The sequence below is a fragment of the Oryctolagus cuniculus genome, chromosome 3 (assembly GCF_051225735.1).
Source record: "Oryctolagus cuniculus isolate XC-2025 breed Fujian yellow rabbit chromosome 3, ASM5122573v1, whole genome shotgun sequence".
Taxonomy (NCBI): domain Eukaryota; kingdom Metazoa; phylum Chordata; class Mammalia; order Lagomorpha; family Leporidae; genus Oryctolagus; species Oryctolagus cuniculus.
This window is the reverse complement of record NC_142869.1, coordinates 116,687,562-116,702,896: the sequence shown is the minus strand read 5'-3', so window position 1 is coordinate 116,702,896 and position 15,335 is coordinate 116,687,562. Positions and strand designations below refer to the sequence as shown.

Sequence of the window (15,335 nt, the reverse complement as noted above, 5' to 3'; positions counted from 1 at the left end):
ATCCCCTCTGGTCCCAGACAGCCAGGGACCAGGTTTCAAGTTTCCCCAGCTCTTCCCTTCCAGCTATATTACATGATGTCATGACTGTCCTGGAAGCTGAAGGAAATTCCTGCTTGGGTCTCAGGAGCTCGGGGTGTCAGGAGAGGTCACTTAGCTAGGGTGGCCTTGAGTCTGGGTTTGCACCAGTTATCCCAACTGCTGTCCCCACAGTGCCCCCAAGCTCTCTCCAAAGTGTCCTGCCTTACTGATCAATTTATCTGGTCCCTTAACCGCGGCCAGCAGCCCACCCCTCCCCAGATTTACAGATGCGGGACGCTCCCACTTGGACTGTGATTGAAGTGACCACTTTCCAAGCCTCCCCTGAAGGTGGCCACCAGGCTGGAACGCTGGGAGATCACCTGAGATAACACACACAGAGCGCAGGGTGCAAACTGTGGCCTCTCTCCCACGGCTCCTCTTCCTTTCGCGTTCCCGTGCCTGTCGCACTCTCTGTCCACCTTTCAGACACAGACGACAGGAGCCGTTCACCTGGCAGAGCTCAATAACGCTTCAGAACGGTTCCGGCCAACAGGGACGCTCAAGGCGGAAGGAGCATCAGGCCGAAGTGCCCAGGAATTGCTAAGCAGGAAGAGGCTATGGAACCCTCTCTCCAGTTCATGCCTTCCCCCCGCCCCGAAATTTCCTGAAGGTTATCTGCAGTCAACAGCACCCCCTTCCTGGAGGCAGGTCCTGCTCTGGTGCAAGGATTCCTTGGGAAAGAGCGTCCCAAGGTCGCCATCTAGTGACCAATATGTAGAACACACTCGCTGGCCAATTTGTTGACCGTACCAGGGTCCACAGCCACCACGAGGCCCAGGCTGGGACCCCCCCACCCACCCACCCAACACAGGCGACCTGATGGTGGTTGCTTAGAGGCTCATATTCCCTCCAGCCGCACCATGTCATGGCATGAGAGACTGCTCTGCTGGGCTTGGCTCCGGATTCAAGGCAGCTGACCCCAGTGTGTCTCGGCCTCAGTACAATGGCCACTTGGGACAGGATAATTCTATGACATGAGAGATGACTCGGTGCATTGTAGGAAGTTTGGCAGCATCCTGGCCCCTACCAACTAGAGGTCAGCAGCAACCTCCACCCAACTGTGACAGCCAAAAACAACTCCAGATGCCCGCTGCCCATGTCCTGGGGGGCAGGGCGGGGCGCAGAATCCCCTCTAGTTGAAAAACCCCGGGAGGCTGAAGTTTCAGCCTGCTTCACAAACATCCCAGTACTTGGCAAGAATGGCCGGGAGGGCTGTGGGGACTCTGTCCTAGGTGGGATCAACAGCAGTCCCTAGGCCCGTGCAGAGTGTGTGTGTGTGTGGGGGGGGGGGGGCTCCAGGAAGCAGGGATGGATTCCCAGTCTCCTCCTGTCAGCCCCCCTTTGCATACCCCCCTCACTCTCCCACCCTCCTATCCCGTTCCTGAAGCTTGATCTCCAGTGCGCATGCACAGGCCCTGGCGCCTTGCGCTCCTAACCCTGGGCCTGGTCTCTGCGCGTATGGGGTTCAGGTGTGGTCAAGGTTGCGGGAATCTCAGAGGGCTCCCGGGCACGCTCAGGACAGCCACCGCGTTTCCGCTGTCAAGTACACACCCGCCCCAGGCTCGGACGCTTTTCCAACCTCCGACCACACGACCACACGACCACACGACAGTTCTGCCAGCGGGGTAGCGTCTCACAATCGAAAAACCTGGGGTAAGTAGCGCCCGCGGGCTCAGCACTTACCTGGCCAAGCTGAGGGTCGGACCTGGGTCCGGGCAGTCGCTGCCACGCTGCCTTCCGGGGCGGGCGCCATGTACGCCTTGTACAACTTGCCGTCGGCATCTTGGGGTTTGGGGCTTGGAGGTCTGTCTGCTTTTCCTCTGCCTCGGGGTGCAGATTTTGTCTCCTTGAGTAAGCTGGCAGCATTGCAAGGAAAGAGACCGTGGCTTTGGCTCCCTTAGGCGCGCTGCTCCACACTCGGGAGCTCAACACCACGTCCAAGTTCACCCAGGCAGCCCCCAGCAGGCAGAAGAGGGTCACGCTCAAGGGTGCTGGCCCAGCCCCAGAAACTCCTGGAATTCTGTGAACCTGCCTGGTGCCTTTCTCCCTGGAATCAGTATCTCCTCCCCCATCTCCCACCAGTGCAATCTAATTAGGCTCCGTCTACAATTAACTCCCCATAATTACGGAGGAGCAAAGCCCATGTGTCACTCTTACACGTCATCTGTTAAACAACAATGTCCAATTCTGAAATCTCTCTTCAGACAAGGAGATACAGTACACGAGTGGGCTTGGGATGCTCCAGCTATGCTAACCCAGATTTAATTATGCCAGGAGAATGGAGGTTTAGCTTCACTCTCCCTACAAGTACTGTAATTAAAACTCAATTAGGGGCAGCTCTGGCCAACATCATTAATCCAGTGTCACCGGATTGAAGAGACACATGGCGCCGTGCTGCTCAAATAATGCCAGCCCAGAGCCTTTGCAAGGAAAGGGATCATGGGCAGCCAGCCCATCTCTCCACCGGCACCTACAACTTGTTGGTTGACGGCTTTTTCTTCAGTGGTAACTCTTAAAACGTCTTTATCTGGGGCCTGGCATTGCAATGCAATGGGTTAAACCCCGACTTGGGATGCCTGCATCCCATATCAGAGTGCCGGGTTTGAGTCTCAGGTTCCTCTACTTCCTGGCCAGTTTCCTGCTAATGTGCCTGGGAGGCAGCAGATAATGGCCCAAGTCCTGGGGTTCCTGTCACCAAGGTGGGAGACTCAGATGGAGCTCCTGGTTTCAGCCTGGACCAGCTCTGGCTGTTGTGGGCATTTGGGGAATGAACTGGCAGATGGAGATCTCTCTCTCTCTCTCTCTCTCTCTCTCTCTCTCTCTCTCTCTCTCTGTTACCCTGCCTTTCAAATAAATAAATGCATAATTTTTAAAAGTAGGTGCCATCCTCCTTTAAAAACATGGGAATCAAGGCTCAGAGAAGTTAAACAGCCTGCTGGTGGCACATGTGAAATGCTGGAGGCCAGGATTTAGACCATCAGTCTGCCCTTGGAATCCGTGCTCTGAGCCATGACCTTATAGGGATGTTTTGAAACTTATCCAAATATCTGGCTGGTATTTGACATAGAGAATCTTACTCTGACTTTTTTAAGGTTTATTTATTTGCAAGGCAGAGGGAAGGAGGGAGGGAGGGAGGGAGGGAGGGAGGGAGGGAGGGAGGGAGAGGGGGAGAGAGAGAGAGAGAGAGAGATATCTTCCATCCACTGGTGCACTCAGCAAATGGCTACTGGGGTTGGACCAGGCTGAAGCCAGGAGCCTGGAGCTCCATCCAGGCATCCCACATGGGTGGCAGGGGCTCAAGTACTTGGGCCAGTTCCTGCTGCTTTCTCAGGACATTAGCAGGGAGCTGGATTGGAAGAAGAGGAACAGGGACTTGAACCAGCACTCTGATATGGGACATTGGCATCGCAAGTGGCAGCTTAACCTGCTGTGCCTCAACACTGCCCTATTACTCTACTGTTGATTGCACACACACATGCACGCACACAGATTCTGACCTCAGTGCCCTATCAGTGCCCCCATTTGAAACTTTCCTTCCTGAACCCCTGCTAGGAGCCTGGCCAGTTCCTTCATGGTTTGGAATCAGTCGTAAGGGAGCTGTGGATTTTGCATATGCGCTCTGAGGTGGCGGGACCCAGTCCCCTAGATTTCCCACATGGACCATTATCAGAAGCCTGAAAGTCTGCTTAATTATCTATTGACTGGACTGATTTTTTTTCTAACCTCCACCTGCAGCTACTCCTTCCATTTAAAAACCCTTTTTGATGGTTCACGGGGGGTGAGAAAGAGTGCATTTTGGATCCAAAGCCAACTCTGCCCCCAAGACTGCCCCCAAGACCCTTTCCTCGGACTGACTGTCACCTTTGGTGAATTGGCTGCCCAGTGGTGAGCAGCAGGGGGAGAATATTTTATCCAGTAACAACTAGAGGGCTGATTGGTGGCAGAGCTGGGAGCAGCGTATTGGGCTGCCCTTTCTCTGCAGCTCCAGACGTCTGCCTCTGCTCTCCCAGGATTAGCCTGGCTGGATTTCCTGCCCAGGCTTCTACAATCAGAATGTGGTTGAACATCCAGAAGGGGCTAACCTGGAGGCCAGGGGGTTCTCAGTTGCCTCACCTCCCATGGAGCAGCCCTGAGCTGGCAGAAGGCAGCAGGATGAGCAGAGGGGCGGGCTCTGTCCTGGCCTCATGCTGGGTCAGAGGGTGAGCGGTTTGTTGAATCATCCACCCAGCTCTTCACTCCTTCATTCAAACCTATCTACTTCCAAAAAGTGTGGGAGGCAGCTTAAAACACGTTCACTGCAAGGACTGAAAGCTGAATTGGTGAGAACCTGACACTGCCACCTTCAGGAACCGTCTGGAAGTCAAGAGAGTGCAAGCATGCACCTGCCCTGGGGTCCAGATTTCACTCCAGGGTCTTTCCCGATGCAACCACAAAAGACTTCACAAGACTATTTGTAGCAGCTTTAAGCAGGGTAGCCCCAAATTGGAACCATCCATGTGTCCATCAAGGGAGAATTAATCGACAGACTTTGGCACAGCTCCGTGGTGAGTTTCTGTTCAGTATAAAAGGCAAAGCCTTTGGAGCACATTCAACAACATGGGTGAATCGCATGGAAATTGTGCTGAGTGAGAGAGGCAGATAGGAAAGTGTATGTATTCATAAGCCCACATATGTGATGGTTAACAAGTAGCAAAACTTGAGCCTGGTGTTGTAGCACAGCAGGCTAAATCACTATTTCCAGTGCTAGTAGCCTATCTCGGAGCACTGGTTCAAGTCCTGGCCACTCCACTTCCATTCTAATGTGCCTGGGAAGGCAAAGAATAATGGCCCAAGGGCTTGGGGCCTTGCTGCCCACGTGGGAGAGCTGGATGGAGTTCCTCATTCCACCTGCTCCAGCCCCAGTTGCTGTGGTGATTTGGGGAAAGAGCCCATGGATGGACGATATCACTCTCTCTCTCACTCTCTCTTTTTCTCACTCTCTCACTCTCTCTCTCTCTCCATCAATCCCTCTCTCTCACACACTCTTTTTTTTTAAAAAAAAATATTTATTTGAAAGGCAGAGTTATAGACAGAAGGAGAGACAGAAAAGTCTTCCATCTGCTGGTTCACTCCCCAAAAGGCCGCTGGACCAATCCAAAGCCAGAAGCCAGGAGCTTCTTCCAGGTCTCCCACGTGGCTGCAGGGGCCCAAGCACTTGGGCCATCTTCTGCTGCTTTCCCAGACCATAGCAGAGAGTGGGTTATAGATGACATTCTGTAGGTTGTTTAAGGACAACATCGTTCTTCTTTGACCTGTTGATTTTGTTGATTGCAGTCTTCTGTGTATGAACTAAGATTGCAAGCAAGTTTCACTTAAAGGTCACCCAGACAGAAACTGAGGCACTTGCCCCAGGACTGGTGGTGGTGTAGGTGTGCCACGTAGCTGGCAGTTTGTCCGCCACGGGGTACCGTTGGGATTCCCAGCTCCCAGAGGCCCAGGGCTATGGGCAGTGAGAGGAGTCAATCCTTTTAAATCTTTTTAAATAAATAGAAATAGTCTACAGCCATACCACCCTGAATGTGTCTAAATAAGTAAAAATAAATCCTAAAAAAAGAAAGAAAGAAACATCAACATCAATCTATGACAACAGCAAGTATAAAGGTGACTGCCTTGGTGTCTCTCAATGAAGAGAATTGAGAGAAGGGGGCATGTGGGGACCCTCTGGGATGATGGAGGTGTTGTACAAGGATCTCCAAAATGTTCGGGGAAAACATGTATTACGGAAAAACTGCGTGGATGTAAACATTGCCGCACCAAAATGCACTTACCTTTTAATTCCATTTCTCTCCAAACCTTCTGAAGGCCCTTCATGTATCTTGAGTTAGGTGTGAATCACACCAATGTAGATATTTGTTAAAACTCATTGTCCACTTAAGAGCTATGTCTTCGGTGCTGGTGCTGTGGTGTAGCCACTAAAGCTGCCGCCTGTGACGTTGGCATCCCATATGGGCACCAGTTCTAGTCCTGGCTGCTGCACTTCTGATCCAGCTCTTTGCTAATGCACCTGGAAAAGCAGCACTGCTGGTGGGAATGTAAACTGGTGCAGCTATTGCAGAAGATAGAACAGAGATACCTCAGAAATATGACTATAGACCTACTATATGACTCAGCCATCTCTCTCCTGGGAATTTACCCAAACCAAAAAAAATCAGAGTTGTCTGAACCCCCCTCTTTCTCCCCCCAAGCCCTCCTTCCACCCCATTCACTGCAGCACAATTCACAATAGCCAAGATATGGAATGAACTGACTGTCCATCAGCTGTTGACTGGCTGAAGAAATTATGGTATAGGGGCCGGCACTGTGGCGCAGCAGGTTAAAGCCCTGGCTTGAAGCACCGGCATCCAATATGGGTGCCAGTTCTAGTCCTGGCTGCTCCTCTTATGATCCAGCTCTCTGCTATGGCCTGGGAAAGAAGTAGAAGATGGCCAAGTCCTTGGGCCCCTGCACCCATGTGGGAGACCAGGAAGAAGCTCCTGGTTCCTGGATTCAGATCGGCGCAGCTCCGACTGTTGTGGCCATCTGGGGAGTGAACCAGTGGATGGAAGACCTCTCTCTCTGTCTCTACCTCTCTCTGTAACTCTGTCTTTCAAATAAATAAAATAAATCTTTAAAAAAATTAAAAAGGAAATTATGGTATATATATCACTATGGACTACTACTTAGTTGTAAAAATAAAAAAATGAAATTCCATCTTTTGCAACAAAATGGATGCAACTGAAAACCATTATACTTAGTGAAATGAGCCGATCCCCAAAAAGACAGATGCCATATGTTTTTCCTGATCTGAGATAACTAGTAGAGTACCTAAAATGTGGTGTATCAGAGTGAAATGGACATTTTGAGATTTGATGATTGTTTACACCCCTTGTCTCTTCTGATGAGAAACAGTGTTATTTGTTTTAATACTATTTGTTGAACTCTTTTACTTAGTGCAGGGTTAACTTTATGATCATTAAGTAAACTGAAAGTAAATCTTTGTAAAAATTGTGGGAATGGGAGAGGGAGGAGGAAGAAGGGTGGGAGCGAGGATGGGAGGGACTATGTTGGGGGGGGGAGTGTCATTATGTTCCTAAATATGTATATATGAAATACATGAAACTTTTATAACTTAAATAAAATTTAAAAAAAAAAAAGAAAAGAAGCAGAAGATGGCCCAAGTGTTTGGGCCCATGTACCCATGTAGGAGATCCACATGAAACTCCTGGTTCCTGGCTTTGATCTAACCCAGCCCAGGCTGTTGCAGTCATCTAGAGAGTGAACCAGCAGATGAATGATATTTCTCCCTCTCTCTCTAGCTCTGTATCTCCCTCTTGCTCTATAACTCTTTCAATCTTTATAAAAAAAAAAAAAAGAAGACCTAAATGAAAGATCTCTGCAAGTGAGATCCCAGTGGAAAGAAGGGGCCATCAAAGAAGGAGGTAGCTTTCTCTGAAGGGAGGAGAGAACTTCCACTTTGACTATAACCCTGTCGGAATAAGATCAAAGTTGGCGAACTCAAAAGGCTTCCATAGCCTTGGCAACTCATGACTAGAGCCTAGGGAGATTACTGACATCATAAACAAGAATGTCAAATTGTTAAGTCAACAACAGGAGTCACTGTGTACCTACTTCTCATGTGGGATCTGTCCTTAGTGTGTTGTCCAATGTGAAGTAATGCTATAACTAGTACTCAAATAGTATTTTTACACTTTGTGTTTCTGTGTGGGTGCAAACTGATGAAATCTTTACTTAATATATACTGAATCAATCTTCTGTATATAAAGAGAATTGAAAATGAATCTTGATGTGAATGGAATGGGAGAGGGAGCGGGAGATGGGAGGGGTGCGAGTGGGAGGGAAATTATGGGGGGGGGCAAATGTAATCCATAAACTGTACTTTGGAAATTTATATTTACTAAATAAAAAAGAAAAAATAAAATAAAATAAACAATTTCTATTCCATTCAGAAAAAAATATCGATGCCTTTCATTATATGCAGCAAACACAGTGTCCCTAGGTATCCTGAGGTTCCCAGACCCCTGCCGTGCTCAAGCGTCTACTATAAAATGCTGTCGTATTGGCATAGAACTCACACTCTGCCTCCCATATACTTAAAATCACCTCTAGATGACTTACACAGTGCCCAATACAATGTAAGTGCTCTGTGAGTGGTTGTTAGATTGTACTGCTTAGGGGAAAATAACTGAGGAGAAAAGTTCAATGCACTCAGCACAAATGCAATGATTGTTTTCTGAAAATGTCCCATCCACAGGTGGTCGCTGTCTGTGGATGCTGAGGGTGAATTGCACCTAACACGGAGCAGAGCAGGCAATGCCAACAAAACTCCTATGACTGCTTAGAAAGCAAATAGAATGGCTGGTGCCGCAGCTCAATAGGCTAATCCTCCACCTGCGGCACCGGCACCCCGGGTTCTAGTCCCAGTCGGGGTGCCGGATTCTGTCCCGGTTGCTCCTCTTCCAGGCCAGCTCTCTGCTATGGCCTGGGAAGGCAGTGGAGGCCAAGTCCTTGGGCCCTGCACCCACATGGGAGACCAGGAGAAGCACCTGGCTCCTGGCTTTGGATCAGCGCAGTGCGCCGGCCACAGCGCGCCAGCCGCAGCGGCCATTGTGGGGTGAACCAATGGAAAAGGAAGACCTTTCTCTCTGTCTCTCTCTCTCTCACTGTCCACTCTTCCTGTCAAAAAAAAAAAAAAGATTTATTAGGAAGCAAATAGAAGAGAGGCAGTCCAGAGCCCAAGTGGGCTGGGTTTTATTCATTCATTCATTCATTCATTCAAAAGGCAGAATGATAGAGAAGGAGAGACAGAAGGAGGCAGAGAGAGAGAGATCTTCTGTTAGCTGTTTCATTTCTCAAATGCCTGCAGGGGCTGGGCCAGGCCAAAGCCAGGAGCCTGGAACTCCACCCAGGTCTCTCATGTGGGTGACAGGGTCCCGAGCACGTGGGCCAGCATCTGCTGCCTCCCAGGACCATTGGTAGGAAGCCGGACTGCAGGCAGAGGAGCTGGGGTGAAGCAGCACTCAATATGGGACATGGGAGTCCGCAGTGGAGACTCCACCTGCTGTCCCATGATGCCTGCCTGTGGGCTGGATTGAAACCCTGCTCCTGTTTTTTTTTTTTTTTTTGACAGGCAGAGTGGACAGTGAGAGAGAGAGACAGAGAGAAAGGTCTTCCTTTGCCATTGGTTCACCCTCCAATGGCCGCAGTGGCCAGCGCGCTGTGGCCAGCGTACCACGCCGATCCGAAGGCAGGAGCCAGGTGCTTCTCCTGGTCTCCCATGGGGTGCAGGGCCCAAGCACTTGGGCCATCCTCCACTGCACTCCCAGGCCACAGCAGAGAGCTGGCCTGGAAGAGGGGCAACCAGACAGAATCCGGCACCCCGACCGGGACTAGAACCCGGTGTGCTGGCACCGCAAGGCGGAGGATTAGCCTAGTGAGTGGGATTGTGACTGTAGTCACACTTGGTAGGTGGCAAGTTCTCAGTGCTGCTTGAAAAAAAAATACTAGCCACTTGGGAAACTGAACGTTTACTTGGGGATCATAAATTGAAGGTTTCTAGATGAGACTTCAAGGAGAGATTCATGAACCTCTTGAAAATAGTTGATGTGTCCGGTGTTGTGGTGCAGCAGGTTAAGCTGCCACCTGTGATGCTAACATCCCGGTTGAGTGCTGGGTGGAGTCCAGCTGCTTCACCTCTGATCCAGCTCCCTGCTAATATGCCTTGGAAGGTAGCACAAGATGGCCTGAGAGCTTGGGTCCCTGCTGCTCATGGGGGAGACCTGGATGGAGTTTCAGCCTGACCCAGCTCTGGATGTTGCAACCATTTAGCCATTTTGGGGAGTGAACTAGAGGATGGAAACTTCTCTCTCTCTCTCTCTCTCTAACTCTGTCTTTCAAATAAATAAAAATAAATACATCTTGAAAAAGAACGAAGTTGAAAATTCACTGTGCTTACTGTGTATCTGTGTTGGGAGTAGGTTTGTGGCTTTCAACAAGAATCAAAGACAATGGCTTTGAGGGAGGGTGTAACAAGGCACAGCCCCCACCCGCCAGAGATCAGATGGCAAAACTAAGGTTTGTAGAACTACAGAGCAGCAGGAAGGGCACCAGAGGCTGGTCCACACTGATTGGATAAGACCTGGCATCCAGATTAGCTGCTGCCCGACCTCCAGCCTCATTGTAGCACAGTAGCAGAATGAAAATCAGGTCACCTGGCACCATGATGGTTTACAGTTGCCATGACAACCCATGGATGCAGCCCCACAAGGACAAAAAAGGGGTGGACTCCTGGCTCCTGGTAATTGTCACCATCTACCCTGAAATAAAATATGTAGCAAATATTTCTGCCCAAATATTAACAGGCACTTCTCCAACCTGCACGAGAGGCACAGGACCTGCTCTGTCGGTGGAGTAGCCTGTTCTACGAAAACCCTCTTGGTTTTACTTCACTGGTTCATGACTGATTTCAATCTCTCACCAGCCCAAGAACCTCCCTGAGGCCACACAGGGTCCCTGGCTGTTTGGCATCAGTTCCAGGACTGAGGTAAGGAAACTCTATGCAAACAAGGGACTTCTGAGAATTCATGGATGGGGAGGCATTTGGCTTAGTGGTTAAGGTGCTGGTTAGGATACCTGCTTCCTGCATCCCAGTGCCTGGGGTTTTTCCCCGTTTGTTTATTTTCATTTTATTTGAAAGGCAGAGTGGCAGAAACAGAGAGATCTTCCATCTGCTCCCCAAATGCACAGAACAGTGAGGGCTGGGCCAGGCAAAACCAGGAGCCCAGAAACTCAATCCAGGTCTCCCACGTGGGTGGCAGGGACACAGGGACTTGAGCCAAGTACTAAACTACTGTACCACAATGCAGACTCCCCAAATAGACATTTAAAAAAAAATGACATTGTCCTTTATTTTGTTTAGGATTTACTTTTCTTTATTTGAAAGTCAGAATGAGAGCAAAAGGGAGAGACAGAGAGAGAAAAAGATCTTCCATCCATTAGTTCACTCCTTAAATGGCAAGAGCTGGCACTGGGCCAGGCTTGAACCCAGGAGCTAGGATCTCCTGCATGAGTGGCAGGGACCCAAGTACTTGAGCCACCATTCACTGCCTTCCCAGGTGCATTAGTGGGAGGGTGGATCAGAAGTGGAGCCCCTGGAATGGAACCTGCACTCTGATATGGGATGCTTGTGTTGCCTGTGGCTGTTTAACCCAATGCACCATAGTGCCAGCCCTTCCTAGGCAGTCTCCTAACTGTCCCACCAAATGCTGCCCCCTGATTCTGATTTTTCAACCTGTTGTTGTCTGGCCAATTCAGTGTGTGTCACTTGGATGTATGAATTCATGTAGCCCATAAGCCTGGAGTGACACTGATGCCCCAGGCCCCAGGAGCACACTGGAGACTAAGATGGACAGGGGCCTGTCCTCCTGGGCTCCCCAGGCATCTCTGGGCCCAGAACTCAAACCCCCCCCCCCCCCCCCCCCCGTTCTGTGCCAGGGACCCTGGGGCAGAAACCCCAGCCCTCCTCCTTCCCTGTTCAGCCTGACTGACATTCAGGATGGGGAGAGGGCGGGGATGGTTCACAAGCTCCAGCAGGTCCCCGAGTCCCCCTGCAGAGGGGCCTTTGATGGGGGTGCCAGGGATAATGGCTTTGTTATCTGATTCCTCTGCTGTTGACAGCCACCCTGGCGTCCTTGCCTCTGCCTGGGGCTGGGAGGCGCAGCTCACCCTGCAACCCCAGGGAAAAGCCACCACATGTCCTTGGGTTTTATGAGCTTCTGCGAGGGGAATTTGTCCTGCCCACATCTTTGAGCAGGGTGGGATTGGGGGCACTGCTCTGCACCAGCATGGAGCCCACGAGGCTGGAGACCATTCCTCCAGGAGCTAGGCAGCAGCATTTCAGGAGCAATGCAGGTAGGGGGGAATGGGGAGGAGTGAGAACCCCTTGGTGCCCCCCTCACCTCCACCACGCTTGAACAACATCAGTGATCATGATTACAATAAGGGCCCTAACCCCTCATCCAAAACCCTGGGAGCCAGACGCATTTGGAAATTCCAGATGTTAGCATTTCTGGAAGGGAATGCTGTGACACAAAGATTGCATGGTACCTGACAGCCCCATGGGGCCAGAGCGGAACTCCCATAATACAGCTTCCAAAAATACATGTGAACGCAGCCCAAGTCAAAGATGAGGCAATGAGGGATGATTGCCAATATGGGGTTGTAGGAAAGGAATGGTCACTGTCATAGTTAGGACACTGATCACAGAACCACCTTTCTATAGATCTGTACACAGCATAGGAGGGTGCTTCCAAAAGTTCATGCAAAAATCACATTTAAAGTTTGAATTTAGGGGTGGATGTTGTGGCATAGTGGGTTAAGCCACTGCTTGCAAAGACGGCATCCAATATCGGAGCACTGGTTCAAGTCCTGGATGCTCCGTTTCTGATCCAGCTCCCTGCTAATATGCCTGGGAAAAGCATGGAGGATGGCCCAAGTAATTGGTCCCCTGCACCCACGTGGGAGAACCGGATGGAGCTGCTGGCTCCTGGTTTGTCCTGGATCAGCACTGGCCATTGTGGCCATCTGGGGAGTGAAGACGGAAGATTCTCTCTCTCTTCTTCTCCCTCTCCCTCTGTCTCTTCCTCCCTCTCCCTCTCTTTCCCTCTCTCTCCCTCTCTCTGTAACCCTGCCTTTCAAATAAATAAAAATAAGTCTTTTTTTTAAAAAAAAATTATGTTTATTTTGGTGCAAAAATGATTTTAAAGTAAATTAATAGGGGGCTGGCATTGTGGCGTAGTGGGTAAAGCAGCCATCTATGATGCCAGCATCCCATATGGGCACCAGTTTGAGTCCTAGTTGCTCCACTTCTGACCGTGCTCCCTGCTAATGCACCTGGATAAAGCAGTGAAGATGGTCCAAGTGCCTGGCCCCCTGCTACCCTGTGGGAGACCTAGATGGGGTTACTGGCTCCTGGCTTTTGCCTGGTCCAGCCCTGGCTGTTGTGGCCATTTGGGGAGAGAACCAGCAGATGGAAGATCTCTCTCTCTCTCTCTCTCTCTCTCTCTCTCTCTCTCTCGTGTGTGTGTGTACTTCCAACTCTGCCTTTCAAATAAATAAATAAATTCTTAAAAAAAGAAAATGAAATACACGTGTGTTTTCCTAACCTGTATTTTGCACTTACCATGGAAAAATATTTTTTGCACCAAAATAAACTTGCACCTTTTTAGAAAGTTTATTTTATTTGAAGGGAGGGAAGAAAGGGGGGTGAGAAACAGAGAGGGAGAGAGAGAGAGAAGGAGAGAGAGAGAGAGAGAGAATGATAGAGATCTCACATTCACCATTTCACTCCCAAATGCCCACAACAGCAGGGCTTGGACCAGGCAGAAGCCAGGAGCTGAACCAGGAACTCCACCCAGGCCTCCCATGTGGGTGGAAAAGACCCAACCATTCAAGCTGTCCCCTGCTGCTTCCCAGAGCGCACATTCGCAGGAAGCTGGAATCAAGACCAGAGCTGGGGTTCAACCCAGGCATTTCAATATGGGATGTGAGTGTCCCACATGGTGGCTCAACCCACTGTGCCGCAAGGCCCAACCCTTACTCCTGTTGCTAAATGTCAGTTCACGGTCTGGTTAACTCAGACTAGCACCATCAAACACTTGCTTTACAAACACTTGGCATAAAAAGTCTTTCTCCATTCTGGATCACATGTTGATACCCTCAAAGGCAAGGCACCGGTCTTGGTGTCTGTTTTGTGAGTTTGGAAAGGCAGGCTGGTGAGCAGCGTGCCTCCCTCAGCTGGCAGATAGGTGGCAAGGATACGACTGCAGGTTCCTCCTTTGACTTCAAGCTTTTTTCCCAGGCTCCCTGACACAGTCAGCCTCCTCCTAATGTAGGCTGAGTTTACCACCTCTGATCCCAGGGACCTCAAGGACTGCATCCCCCTGATGCACACGGCCAGACATCATGGTCCCTGAGAATGGATTTTTAGGTGCCCGTATCAAAGGGTTCACCTGGGATGAGTGAGGCTTCCTGACTCCAGGTTTAAAGAAAACACCCATAAGGGATTTGTGCCTTCATCAAACTAACCCCATTTCCTGTCTGAAAACAAGCCTTAACGGGGAAGAATCCAGCATAAGCCAGGCGCCTTCCCATATATTCACATATGTCTACTTAAGGAGTTCATTCCAGCAGCTCATTTGTTCACTTTTTTCCAGAAGAGGCTCCTGGCTCCTGGCTCCTGGCTGCAGATCGGCACAGCTCCCACCGTGACGGCCATTCGGAGAGTGAGCCAGTGGATGAAAGACCTCTCTCTCTCTCTCTCCTTCCCTCTCTTCCTCTCTGCCTCTGCCTCTCTGTAACTCTGCTTTCCAAATAAATAAATAAATAAATCTTTTTTAAGCCAGGAGCCTCTTCTGGGTTTCCCATGCAGGTGTGGAGGCCCAAGGACTTGGGCCATCCTCCACTGCTTTCCCAGGCCACAGCAGAGAGCTGGATCGGAAGTGGAGCAGCCGGGACTCAAACTGGTGCCCATATGGGATGCTGGCACTGCAGGGGGCGGCTTTACTCGCTATGCCACTGTGCTGGCCCCGTGAAAACTTTTTTTCATCATTATTCACTAAGCACCACAACATAAAAAATCTTTACATAGCATTTGTGTTAAAAATACTGTAAGTAATTCAGAGATACTGTAAAGTAGACAGGGACTTCATAGTTTTTATGCAACTATCATGCCATTATATACAAGGGACTTAAGTGTGTATGGATTTGGTTATCAGTGGTACTGGGCTTAAGCACGTGTGGATTTGGTTATCACTGGGGTTGGGATGAGGGTCCTTGGCTGCATACTCTGGCCATACTGGGAGCCAACTGTGTACATTGCTATACCCACAGAGTATGCTTATATATGTATGTGTACACACACAGTATGTACATATATGTACCACATACCTGCAGTATGTATGTATGTGTGTGTTCCCACATGCAGAGAGTGTGTATATACATGTGTGTGTATGTGCATTGTATGTGTCCATATGCATATATACACAAATTATTTGGGATTCTTCTATGAGAAAGATATGCCTCTTATCCTCTATTCATTTACTTAATCACTTATTTCTATCAGTGTGGACTCAGGGACATCTAGCTTGTACTTTGGGTTATGATCCAATGCTAATTTATTCATCTTGTGTCTCAAATTGTTTCCTCTTAAGCCTTTGGGAATC

At 49.7% G+C, this 15,335-nt stretch overlaps 1 long non-coding RNA gene across 1 annotated transcript; it reads left to right on the top strand.

Moving 5' to 3' along the window:
* Window positions 1–1,439: 1,439 nt before the first annotated feature.
* LOC149127472 (uncharacterized) lies at window positions 1,440–14,498 on the top strand. The gene is made up of 3 exons (XR_016231636.1): window positions 1,440–1,731; window positions 10,595–10,657; window positions 14,328–14,498. It is a non-coding gene; the product is annotated as an uncharacterized LOC149127472 (long non-coding RNA).
* Window positions 14,499–15,335: the final 837 nt, after the last annotated feature.